The 12,158-nt window shown below is 33.5% G+C and overlaps 1 long non-coding RNA gene across 1 annotated transcript in view; it reads right to left on the bottom strand.

Annotated features, from left to right (window-relative positions):
• The window catches only part of LOC141520336 (uncharacterized), a 230,386-nt gene that overhangs the window by 15,375 nt on the left and 202,853 nt on the right, over window positions 1-12,158 (bottom strand). The window contains exon 3 of the long non-coding RNA XR_012477587.1: window positions 7,041-7,086. This is a non-coding gene — a long non-coding RNA (uncharacterized LOC141520336). The remainder of the gene's footprint in view (window positions 1-7,040; window positions 7,087-12,158) is intronic.

The raw sequence follows: 12,158 nt of genomic DNA, 5'->3' as shown, positions 1-12,158 counted from the left end.
GTGAAATAATTTCCCCGCTCAAGATATCTTAAAAGGACTTCATGAAAGGTGTCACTAGGGTAAAAATGTAGTGCAACAAAATACAGGCAAACCAAAGAGAGGTTCTTAACTTAAGCAGATCAGCAACCAAAGCCCCTCCATCTCACATCAAGAGGCCAGCTATGAGATCACAGCATGGAACCCCCAAGTTCAGGTAAAATAGGCACAATTAGGCCAGGTCAACTCGGTTCAGGAAGCAAGTCTTTAGCATCTGAGGCCCTGATGTTGGAGACCAGACCCCATGGGACCAAGCCCAAGAAAAAAGAGACAGTGTCCCACTGTGTCCCAGAAGGGTTTAACTTTAAAAATGGGCAGAGGGAGTTTGGGCGGAGAGAGAGAGAGAGAGAGAGAGAGAGAGAGAGAGAGAGAGACAGAGACAGAGAGACAGAGAGACAAATAGAGGCAGACAGAGACAGAAAGAGAGAGAGACAGTGAGAGACACAGAGAGAGAGAGGGAGAGAGAGACAGAGACACAGACAGAGATGGAGAGACAGACAGTGAGACATGGAGAGACAGCGAGACTGACAGAGACAGACAGAGACAGAGTTAGAGATAGAGAAAGAGGAACAGAGTTGGACAGAAACTAAGACGGAGACAGAGATAGAGATAAAGAACAGTAAGAGAGAGAGAGAGAACAAATTATAGAAAGCTACAAAAGGGAAGATCAAAACACTAGCCCAGAAGAACAAAATTGGCAAAATTTCTTCAAATGCAGTCTTGAAGAGAAATATGAATTGACTTAAAGTCCAAAAAGTTCTCTTAGAAGAACTCAAGAAGGAATTTTAAAATCAAGTAAGAGAGATAGAAGAAAAATTGGTAAAAGAGTAGAGCTATGTGAGGTAATTTTTTAAACAGAGTCAAAAGCTTAAAAAAGGTAGCACAAAAATTGACTGAAGGAAACAGATCCACAGAAAATAGAATTGACCAAATGGAATAAAAAATCTACTGAAGAAAGAAATTTCTTAAAATTAGAATTGACCAAAGGGAAAAAGAGATTTTTAAAAGCTAACTGAAGGTGCAACTAGGTGGTGTAGTGGATAAAGCACCAGCCCTGGAGTCAGGAGTACCTGGGTTCAAATCCACTCTCAGACACTTAATAATTATCTAGCTGTGTGGCCTTGGGCAAGCCACTTAACCCCGTTTGCCTTGTAAAAACCTAAATAAAAAGATAACTGAAAAAAGACACTCTAAAAATTATAATTCAGGAAGTAGACACTAATGACTCTTTGGGAGTACAAAAATCAGTCAAAATTTTGTTTTTTTAAAATGAAGAAAATTGAAGAAAATTTAGTATACCTTATTGGAAAAACAAGTTACCCAGAAAAATAGATCCATGAGAGATACTTTAAAAATTATTGAACTATTTGAAAGTCATGATAAAATAAAAACCAAAATAAAACAAAACACACTGGACAGCATATTACAAGAACTTAACAAAGAAATCAGCACTGATTTTCCAGAGGGGGAAAATTAATAATTGAAAGAATCCACTTATCACCTTTTGAAAGAGATTCCAAAATGATAACTATGAGACACATTGCAACCAAATTCCAGAATTGTCATGTCAAGGAGAAAAACTACTGGTAGGAAAAAAATACAGTTTAAATACCAAAGAGTCACAATCAGGATTATACAGGTCTTAGAAACTTCAACTTTAAAGGATTAGAGAGACTGATGATATTCAGGAAAGCAAAGGAGTTCAGATTACAACCAGGAATCATCTGCCCAGAAAAATTGAGCATAATCTTTCATGGAAAAAGTTGGATATTCAATGAAATGGAAGACTTGCAAACTTTCCCGATTAAAAGATCAGAATCGAACAGAAAATTGGATCTTCAAATACAAGACTCAAGAAATGTATAAAAAGATCAATGGGAAAAAAAAAAAACTTGCTATTCAAAAAAGATTAAACTGTTCAAATCCCTACAGGGGAATAAAATATTTGTAATTTTAAAAACAGTATCTCTATTAGAAAAGTTAGAAGGTGTATACTTAGATCGAAAGTGTTCGTGCAAGTTGATTTTAATGTGATAATATTAAAAAATTAAGTCATGTTAAAATGATTTTACTGGGAGAAGAAGAAAGAGTAGGAAGATTCCATCATATGAAGATGACCTATTACAATTGAGGGGTAAAAAGGAAGGTAATAGGCATCACTTGAATGTTTCATTCATCAAATTTGCTCAAAAAGGGAATAATAAATACTCTAAGATGAGTTTAGAAATTGAGCTTACCATATACATACATACATACATACATACATACATATATATATATGTACATATATATATATATATGTATATATATATATATATATACACACACACAATAAGTGCAAAAGAAGTTAAGAGAATTATAGGAAAAAATAGAGAGCAAAACTCTACTCATAAAAGACATCGATTTCCCCTCTCTCAGAATTATATGTTTAACCATAAAATAAACAACAACAAAAAAAGTTAAAGGGATGAATAGAATTTTAGAAAAGTTAAAAATGATAGATTCTGGAGAAAAATGAATAGGGCTAGAAAAGAATAAACCTTTTTATAATACATAGTACACACACAAAAACTGACCATGTATTTGGGCAGATAAACCTCAAAATCAAAGCCTGAAAAACAATAATATCAAATATATCATTTTTAGATTATGATGCAATAAGAATTACAGGTAATAAAGGGCAATGGAAAGATAGACTAAAAATTAAATGGAAACTAAGTAACCTAATCCTAAAATTAGTGAGTCAAGCAACAAATCAGAGAAATAATTGTTTCAAGCAAGAGAATAACAATAATGAGATAACATACCAAAACGTATGAGCCAAAAGCAGTTGTAAAATAGGCAGAAAAAGGAACAAATTAACCCCCCTATTAAATTCCATGTTAGAAAGTTTGAAAATCAAATGAGAGATTAATAAAATTAAAAGTATGAAACTGTTGAATTATTAAATAAAACTAAGAATTCATTTTTAGTGAAAAGCAATAAAAATAGATAAACTTTTATTTCCAATTAAAAAAGAAAGAAGAAATCCAAATTACTAGTATCAAAAATGTAAAAGGTTTACTTCACCAACAATGAAGAGGAAATCAAAGCAATAATTTGAAGCTATTTTGCCCAACTCTATGCCAAGAAATCTGCCAATCTAATGATATGAAAGAACATCTGTAAAAATATACATTTTGGGGGGTGGCTAGGTGGCGCAGTGGAGGCAGGCTAGGTTGCACAATGGATAGAGCACCGGCCCTAGAATCAGGAGTACCTGAGTTCAAATCTGGCCTCAGACACTTAATAATTATCTAGCTGTCTGGCCGTGGGCAAGCCACTTAACCCCATTGCCTTGCAAAAAAAAAAACCCACCTAAATATATACATATATATACATATATATATGCATATATATGTATATATATATTTCTCAGATTAATAGAAAATAAAATAATTAAATAATACCCTTTCAGAAAAAAAGAAATTGAACAAACCATCAATTAACTTCTTAAGAAAAATTATCCAGAGTCAAGATGGATTCCCCAGTGAATTCTACCAAACATTTAAATCAAATTAATTCCAATACTATATAAACTACTTGGGAAAATAGTTGGAGTTTCAACAAATTCATTTTATGACACAAAGTACTGATGCCTAATCCAGCTAAAATAGGGAAGAATATGGAATAATTTCCCTAATTAATATTGATGCAAAAATTTTAAATAAAATATTATCAAAGTGCTTACAATAAGGTCCCAAGGATAATATACTAGTAGCAGGACTGCAGGGTTGGTTAAATATTAGGAAAACTTATAGTATAATTGACTGTATCAATATTAAACCTAACAGAAATCATATGATTATTTCAATAGATGCTGAAAAAAATCTTTTGACAAAATGCAATACTCATTTCTATGAAGAACACTAGCGAACATAGGAATAATTAATCCATCAGTAAGCATTAAATGTAATGGGGATGAGCTAGAAACCTTCCCAATAATATCAGGGGTCAAACAAGAATGCCTGCTTTCATTATTGTACTAGAAATGTTAGCTTTAGCAATAAGAGAAAACAAGTTACAGAATTAGAGAAGGCAGGTGATATGATGATATATTTAAAAAATTCTAAAGATTCAACTAAAAATTACTTGAAACAATTAGCAAATTTAGCAAATTTTCAAAAGAAAAATAAATTCACATAAGTCATCAGCTTTTCTATATATTACTGACAAAGCCCAGTAGCAAGAGATAGAGAAATTCCATTGAAAATAACAGTAAACAATATAAAATATTTAGGAGTCTTTAAACTCAGGAGCTATATAAACATAGTTACAAAACACTTTTCACATAAAGTCCGATCAAAACAATTGGAGAAATTTCAATTGTTAAGTAGGAGGCCAAGATAATATAAGAAAAATGACAATTCTACATAAATTAATCTGTTTATTTAGTGTCATACAATTAAATCACCAAAAAGTAATTTTATGATGCTAAAAATAATAATGAAATTCATCTGGAATAATAAAAATCCAAGAATATCAGGGAAAATTATGGGGAAAATTGCACAAGAAGGTGGCCTAACCTAAAACTATATTATAAAACCGCACTCATCAAACTATTGGTACTGCTTAGGAAATAGAATAGTGGATCAGAGGAATGTAATTAGGTACTGAAGACACAGAAGTAAATAACTATCATGTGCTGTTTGATAAACCTAAAGACTCCAACTTTAGGGATAACAATTCACTATCTGACAAAAACTTCTGGGAAAACTGAAAGATAGTATTGCAGAAATTAGGTATAGACCAACATCTCACACCTTATACCAATTTAAATTTGAAATGGGTACATAATTTAGACATAAAAATATAATAACCTAAGTAAATTGGGAAAGCAAGGAACCTTTTACTTTTTTGATGAATTCATGAATGACAAAGAGATAGAGAACTTTATGAAATACAAAATGGATAATATCAATTACATTAAATTTAAAAGGATTTGTACAATTGAAACCAATGCAATATTAAAAGAAACTAGAAATCTGGGTAACAATTTTTACAGTCAATGTTTCTGATAAAGCCCTCATTTCTCTAGTATATAGAAAGCTGAGCCAAATTTCTAAGAATATCACTTGTTCTACAAATGTTCTAAATCTAAAGATGTTCTAAATCATGACATGCATATTAAAATAACTGTGATGTACCATCTCATATCTATAAGATTGGCTAATATGACAGAAAAGGGAAATGATAAATTTTGGAGAGAATGTGGGAAAAATGGGATATTAATTAATTGTTGATGGAGTTGTGAATTAATCCAACCTTTCTGGAGAGCAATTTGGAACAATGGCAAAAGGGCAATAAAACTGTATATAGACTTTGTTTCAACAATATCACTATTACCTATATCTCCCAAAGAGATCAAAGGTCATATATTTATAAAAATATTTATAGCAATTATGTTTGTAGTGACAAAGACTTAGAAATTGAGGGGATGCCTATCAGTTGAGAATTGGGTGAACAAGTTTTGCTATATAAATGTAATGAAATTATAATGTCCTATAAAAATAATGAGCCAGCAGATTTCAGAAAAAAAAAATATGAAAAGACTTACATGAACTGATGATGAGAAAAGTGAACAGAACTGGGAGAGTCACACATAGTAATAGCAATATTGTGTGATGACCAGCTATGATTAACTTATCTCTTCTATACAATACAGTGATTAAAGAGAATTCTGAAATGCACTACACATTCGGAGAAAGAACTGAATTCAGTTCAAAGCATAGTATTTTAACTTATTTTTAATTTGCGTTTTTTCTTATGTTTTTCACTCTTGTTCTGATTCTTCTTTCACAGAATGATAATACAGAACTACATTTAATATGATTGAGAATGTATGATCTATATCAGATTGTTTGCTTTCTTGGGTAGAGGGGAGGGAAGGATGGGAGGAAGATAAATTTATAAAAATAAATAATGAAAATTATTTCTAAATGTAATTTTAAAAATACTATTAAGATATTTTAAAAAGTTCAATTGATAATTCACCTTAAACATGAGAGCTTTTCTGTTTTTTGTATTTTCCCCTACACACATGTTATTTTTCTCCAAGAAAATGCAAAATCCTTGCTAACAGGATTCTTTAATTTTATTTCTTTGTTTTCCTAGTATCTAATATAGTGCATGGAACATATGAATGTTTGTTGACTGAATTCTATAAAATGCTGGGGATGGACTAGACTACCCCTGTGATCATTTCTAGTTCTGAGTATCTAATTCTGTGATGCTGTTTGGAAGTATATTTTAGAGGCTTTTAAAAGGTCTCTATTTTAGTAGTTGCCATCAGAGTGGTAACTAGGAAATTTAGCATCTGGATCAAATTCAGGCAAATGGGGAAGACTCAAATGCTACTTAGAAATCTGGCCTGTTCCTCCCTAACTTCAACATATTCCTGGCATCCATTGTGGTTTGATAGCCAATCACATTGGCATTCTGGATCTAAGCAAGGTGGCAGGAAAGGAGAAAATATTAACAGCTGTGCTGTGCAGCCCAGAAGAAATGGAGGTTTGAAAAATGGAAAAAATTTCCTGCATCCCCACCAGATGTTAACACCTTGAAGCAAAACTCCAAATGCCTCATTCTAGTTAAAGTCCTGGAAATGTTTGGCCTACAGACTACAAGAAGTCTATGGAACAATTTCATAGTCTGAATTAAATAAAAGGAGATGATGAATTACTCAGCAGTTTTTGTTTAAGATGTAGAGATCTACCAAGTATACTAAGAGTTTCAAAAGTAACATAGAAATATTAGCCATATGGCTTGGAGGTGGATGACTTTATTTTTATGGTAATGGTGTCAGCAAACTACAGAAAATTCTGTGAATTTATTTTTAATGGATCATTTTAATAAGAAATAATATTCATTTGCTCACTGCTTTTGAAGCAAAATTTCAAGGACATGATTATATGATAAAAAAATCAGCACTCCATAATTAGAAATAAAAACAAAAATTAACCAACCTGTTTACCTCGTTCATTATCATGTGGCAGCACTGCAGACCTCCTCCTGAAAGTAAAGGAAACACTTAAGGGAAAAGCAATGATAGAATAGATAAAAGGTCTTCAGGTGTCTTTTTAAACAAAGGATATGCCCTTTCTAATTCTTGTTTTAATCCTGTAAAAAAAGAAGTAATGTCAAGTTATGCTTTTGTCATTCCTACAAAAAGTTCATTGGATAGTACAGGCTGGAGGTCAACTACAGAAAATGTCACAAGGATCTATAGAAGCAATATTCTTTGCATGGTCTTGTTTACAAAATGCTCATTCAAATTCCTTCAAATGCCCAGAGTTTTCTCCTAAGACTTTAGATTGTTTTCACATCACTTTATACTCTCTGAAACATTGTTAAAAAAAAAAGAACTGTGGAGAGTCTGCCTTTTGTTGTTTGTTTAGAGTCTTGGCACTGTTGTGCTACAGGGTATCTAGGGTTGGTTTGAAATACTGATGAAAAACTACAAAACCCTGGAGATATAGGTTCATATTTCAGTAGGAGCAGAGAATCTATTCCAGTCAAAAGCTAAAGGTCTAGGCAGAGCCAAGATGGCATAGCAGAAGCAGGATTCCCAGAAACTCATCCCCAGACCATTCCAAATGCCTTAAACGTATGCCTCTAAGCAAATTCTAGAGTGACAGAACCCACAGAGACATTGAATGAAACAATTTTTCTGCCCTTGACATGACTTGGAAGATCTGTAAGAAGGTTTTCCACCAGAGTTGGAAAGGACCACAGCATAGCCCAGATCCTGTGAGTGAGAACCAGCTCTAGCCTGCCAAGAACAGCTGGTTCTGAGTCCCTGGGGGGCCCTTGGGGCCCTGATTACAGGGGTGGGTTCCAAACCCCTCAACCCAGGGATTGCCAAGGACAACTGGGAAGGTCATCAGGAAAACTCAGTGGTATCAGAGTGTTGCAGAGCCCAGGACAGTGCAAGCCTCAGCAACCTTAGCCCTAGGAACAAGAAGCAGGTCTGCAGAGCCACCCAGCAGCTGCTTCCAGAGTGTTCAGTCCATGGAGGGTAAGCAGGTTAGGAGAGACTTCAGAGGTCTCTTTATTATCTCTGGGGCAGGACTCTGGATTTGCTCATATTAGATCCAGGTCATAGTTTGAAGCCCTATAGTGCCATAGGACAATAGGGATCCTTCTCATAACTCCAGGGTAGAGGGGAGGGTCTGTGGTCATACACATACCATAGCACAGGCAAGAGAGGAGTCAGAATCTCCTATAAGAACTTGAAGGAATTAAGGTTCCCGGAGGAGTGTCCCAAACCCTCAAAAACTTGGGAAAGTGTAGGCTCCAGGCTGGAAGCAGAGACCCATCTTAACAGAGTTAAAATCAGGTAATAGGCTGAGGAAATAAGCAAACAGGAGAAAAAATATCAATGTAGACAATTACTTTGGTCCAAAGGAAGATCAAAATAAACATTCAGAAGATGAAAAGTCAAGATTTCTGTATCTTAAAGCCTCTAAGAAAAATATGAATTGGTCTCAATCTATGGAAGAGCTCAAAAAGATTTTGAAAATCAAGTAAGGGATAGAGGAAAATTTGAGAAGAGAAGTAGAGAAATAACAGTAATACAGGAAAATCATGAAAACCAAGTCAGCAGCTTGATGAAGGAGATAAAAAATACTTAAGAAAATAACATCTTAAAAACTAGTTTATGTCAAATGAAGAAAGCAGTGCAAAAGGTCAATGAAGAGAATAATACCCTAAAAAAGTAGAATTTTTCAGATGGAAAAGGAGATAAAAAAGCTCTCTGAAGAAAATAATTCCATTAAATGTAGAATGGAACTAAGGGAAGCTGATGATTTTTTGAGAAATCAAGAATCAATAAAACAGAAGAAAATGTGAAAAATCTCTGAAAAAACAACTGACTGGCAAAAAAAAGAAGCGATAACTTAAAATTTATTGGGCTACCTACCTGAAAGTCAAGACAGTTAAAAAAAAAGCCTAGACATAATTTTAAAAGAAATTATCCTAGAAAATTGCCCTGATATCTTAGAAGCAAAGGGAAAAAGAGACATTGAAGGAATCCACCAAACACCTCCTGAAAAAAGACACAAAATAAAAACTTCCAGGAATGTTATAGGCAAATTCTGGATTTCCCAAGTAAAAGAGACAATATTATAAGCAGTCAGAAAGAAACAATTCGAATATCCTGGATCTACAGTCAAGATTACACAGGATTTAACAACAGCTACATTAAGGGCTCATGGGACTTCAAATATGATATTACAGAAGACAAAAGAGCTTTGATTACAACCAAGAATCAACTACCCAGCAAAACTGAACATCCTCTTTCAGTGGAAAGGATGGACATTCAAGGAAATACAGGGAACTTTCAACTTTCCTATTGAAATAACCAGAGTTGAACACAAAGCTTGATCTTCAAGTACAGGACTTGGGTGAAGCATAGAGAGGTTGGATGGAAAGGGTGAGTTATGAGGGATTTAATGATGTTGAATGATTTAAAAATCCCTGCATGGAAAGATGATAAATTATAACTCATATAAACCTTCTTATCTATTAGAGCAGTTAGAAGATGCATATATAGACCAGGAACAAGAGAGAGAGCTAAATTCGTTTATAAATATGGAATTAATGGGCAAGAAAAGAATGTACTGGGAAAAAGGGAAATGAGAAGTAGAATGGGATAAGATATTTTATGTAAAAGAGACAAGAATACCTTTTGTAATGGAGTTGAAGTAGGGAAGGTGAGAGGAAATGAATGAATGAAGCTTCATTCTCACTGAAAGTGGCTCAGAGAGAAAATAACATACACACTCAATAGGGTATAGAAATCTATCTTACCCTAGAGGAAAAAATGGAGAGGAAAGAGATGGGATAAAGGGACAGGGTTAAGGGAGGAGTGTAGGAGATTGAAGAGAGAGAGAAGATTGTGGGAGAGGGTTGTCAGATACAACACACTTTTGAGGATGGACAGGTTGAAAGGAAAGAGGGAATAGAATAAATGGGGGTCAGGAGGAATAGGATGAAGGGAAATACAGTTAGCAATGGCAACTATGGGAAAAATATTGGAGTAACTTCTCTGATGGACTTGTGATAAAGAAAGTGATCCATCTCAGAGACAGAGATGATGGTATCTGAAAATAAATTGAAGTACATGTTTTAGTTCCTCTCACTTCATTTTTCTTATCTATCTTGTTGGGGGGTGAGGATTATGTTTACTTTTATAACAAGACAATTATAATAGTTTTTTTATAAAAAGCTAGGGATTCATTATATCAAATGAGTTCCACTTTTTCTGTTACCACAATTCCCATATATTTCATAAGGTTCTGAGGGCTCAGACAATCCAAAGACTGGTTGTGGTGAGTAGCAGATATAAGATCATGGAGCTTCATAGCACTCTCTTTGGAAGGATGTCAATATATTCCATAACATCCAAAGTTGATGAATCATAGTAAGCTTTAATTAGAAATACCTTGGAGGAATAAAAATTGACAAAAGTTTGAAATTTCATACCAATATTTCTTGAAAATCATTTTATAGCAATTTTAAATTTAAGTCATGCTATATATACTCTGCTACAATACAGACCAGGAAAATTCTGAGGTTAACCCACTTGAATTTTCAATCTCATTAGGAAAAAAGGCATACAAACAGGTAATTCCATGTTATATTATACAGCAAGATATAGTGACAAAAAGGCTCAATGTAGTTCCAGCTAGCTTGGGTCCAAATCTCAGCTCTTTATACTTATTATCTTTATGATTTTAAGCAGTATGTTACTTTTTAAGTATCCATTTCCTCATCTATAAAATAAAAAGGTTTTAACTAGATGACTGTTAAGATTCCTTCCATTTATATATTCATAATTCTGTGGTTTAGAATATAAAAACAGCCACTCTGGGATTATTACACTCTGCCAATAATTCATATCAATCTTCATGACACTATTCTTTGGTGGTCTAGGCTAATGATTACACATGTTTCTGGGATTCTGTGAGGTGACATATCATTAGAGAAACACTGAGTAAAGATAAGATTTTATTAGAAATTATTCAAGTCCTTTCATCAATTGGCAGGTCTGAAGATTGGTTTGCAAAAAATTGCATAGTATGGTCTAGAAATTTTTAAGAAGATAAGAGAGTTCATGCAACATCTTATTCCCTGTCCCCCATTTCTCCCCTCTGACACAACAAGAGAAGAAGAAAAATGATTTTTTTAACTTCTTAAAATTAGAGTGCTTAAATTGAGTTTCCAAACTGTAAAATTGTTTCCAAACTGAAAAGTAACATCCTCCCAAGCAACACCCTAAGGCCATATGGTGCAGAGAAATTTCCAGTCTTCATTAGAGAAGCTTCCTCACAAGAAATTCCCTATTCAATCGAAATCACAGGTGTAGTAATAAATATCCTTTTATACATGCATATATATGTGTGTATATATATATATATATATATATATATATATACTGGAAACTACATTTTTATATTCACACAAGCATGATATACATTTGTATATATGTTCAAATACACAACAAATATTTAACACATACTTTTTTACACAAATATTTTACACAAATATCATCCATTATTGATAACTTATGTATACATGAAGTTTGATATGATGTGTCTCTTCTGTGATAAGTGAAGTAATTAAAGCCACAAAGTCTTACCCCATTGCCTTTTTGTGGTATAAAAATGACCCTAAATTAAGAAGATTATGGAATTAGAACATCAGCTAATGTAGAATCTACTGTACTAAGAAAAACATCAAGTAAAGTCCCAGCAACACAATGAGTCTACATTATAAGAATCAAAATAGTCAAAGATGGAGAAGTTGATATCTCAATCTTGAATTCTTTGGGCATGGTAACTATAAAAGTGAAAGAAACAAACACACACACACACACAGAGAGAGAGAAAGAGAGAGAGAGAGAGAGAGAGAGAGAGAGAGAAAGAGAGAGAGAGAGAGAGAGTGAGAGTCTATAATCCTAGTTAGTTGTATTGGACTTTTGCAGTGACTGTTATAGAAAGTTGCAAAATTTTGGCAAACAATATTAAAAGCCGTATGGTATATTACAGTATATAACCTTTAATTTATTTAGTGGTGTTCTA

Source organism: Macrotis lagotis, chromosome 4 (assembly GCF_037893015.1).
Source record: "Macrotis lagotis isolate mMagLag1 chromosome 4, bilby.v1.9.chrom.fasta, whole genome shotgun sequence".
Lineage (NCBI taxonomy): Eukaryota > Metazoa > Chordata > Mammalia > Peramelemorphia > Peramelidae > Macrotis > Macrotis lagotis.
Note: the sequence above shows the minus strand (reverse complement) of the source record. Positions and strands in the feature narration are given on the sequence as shown.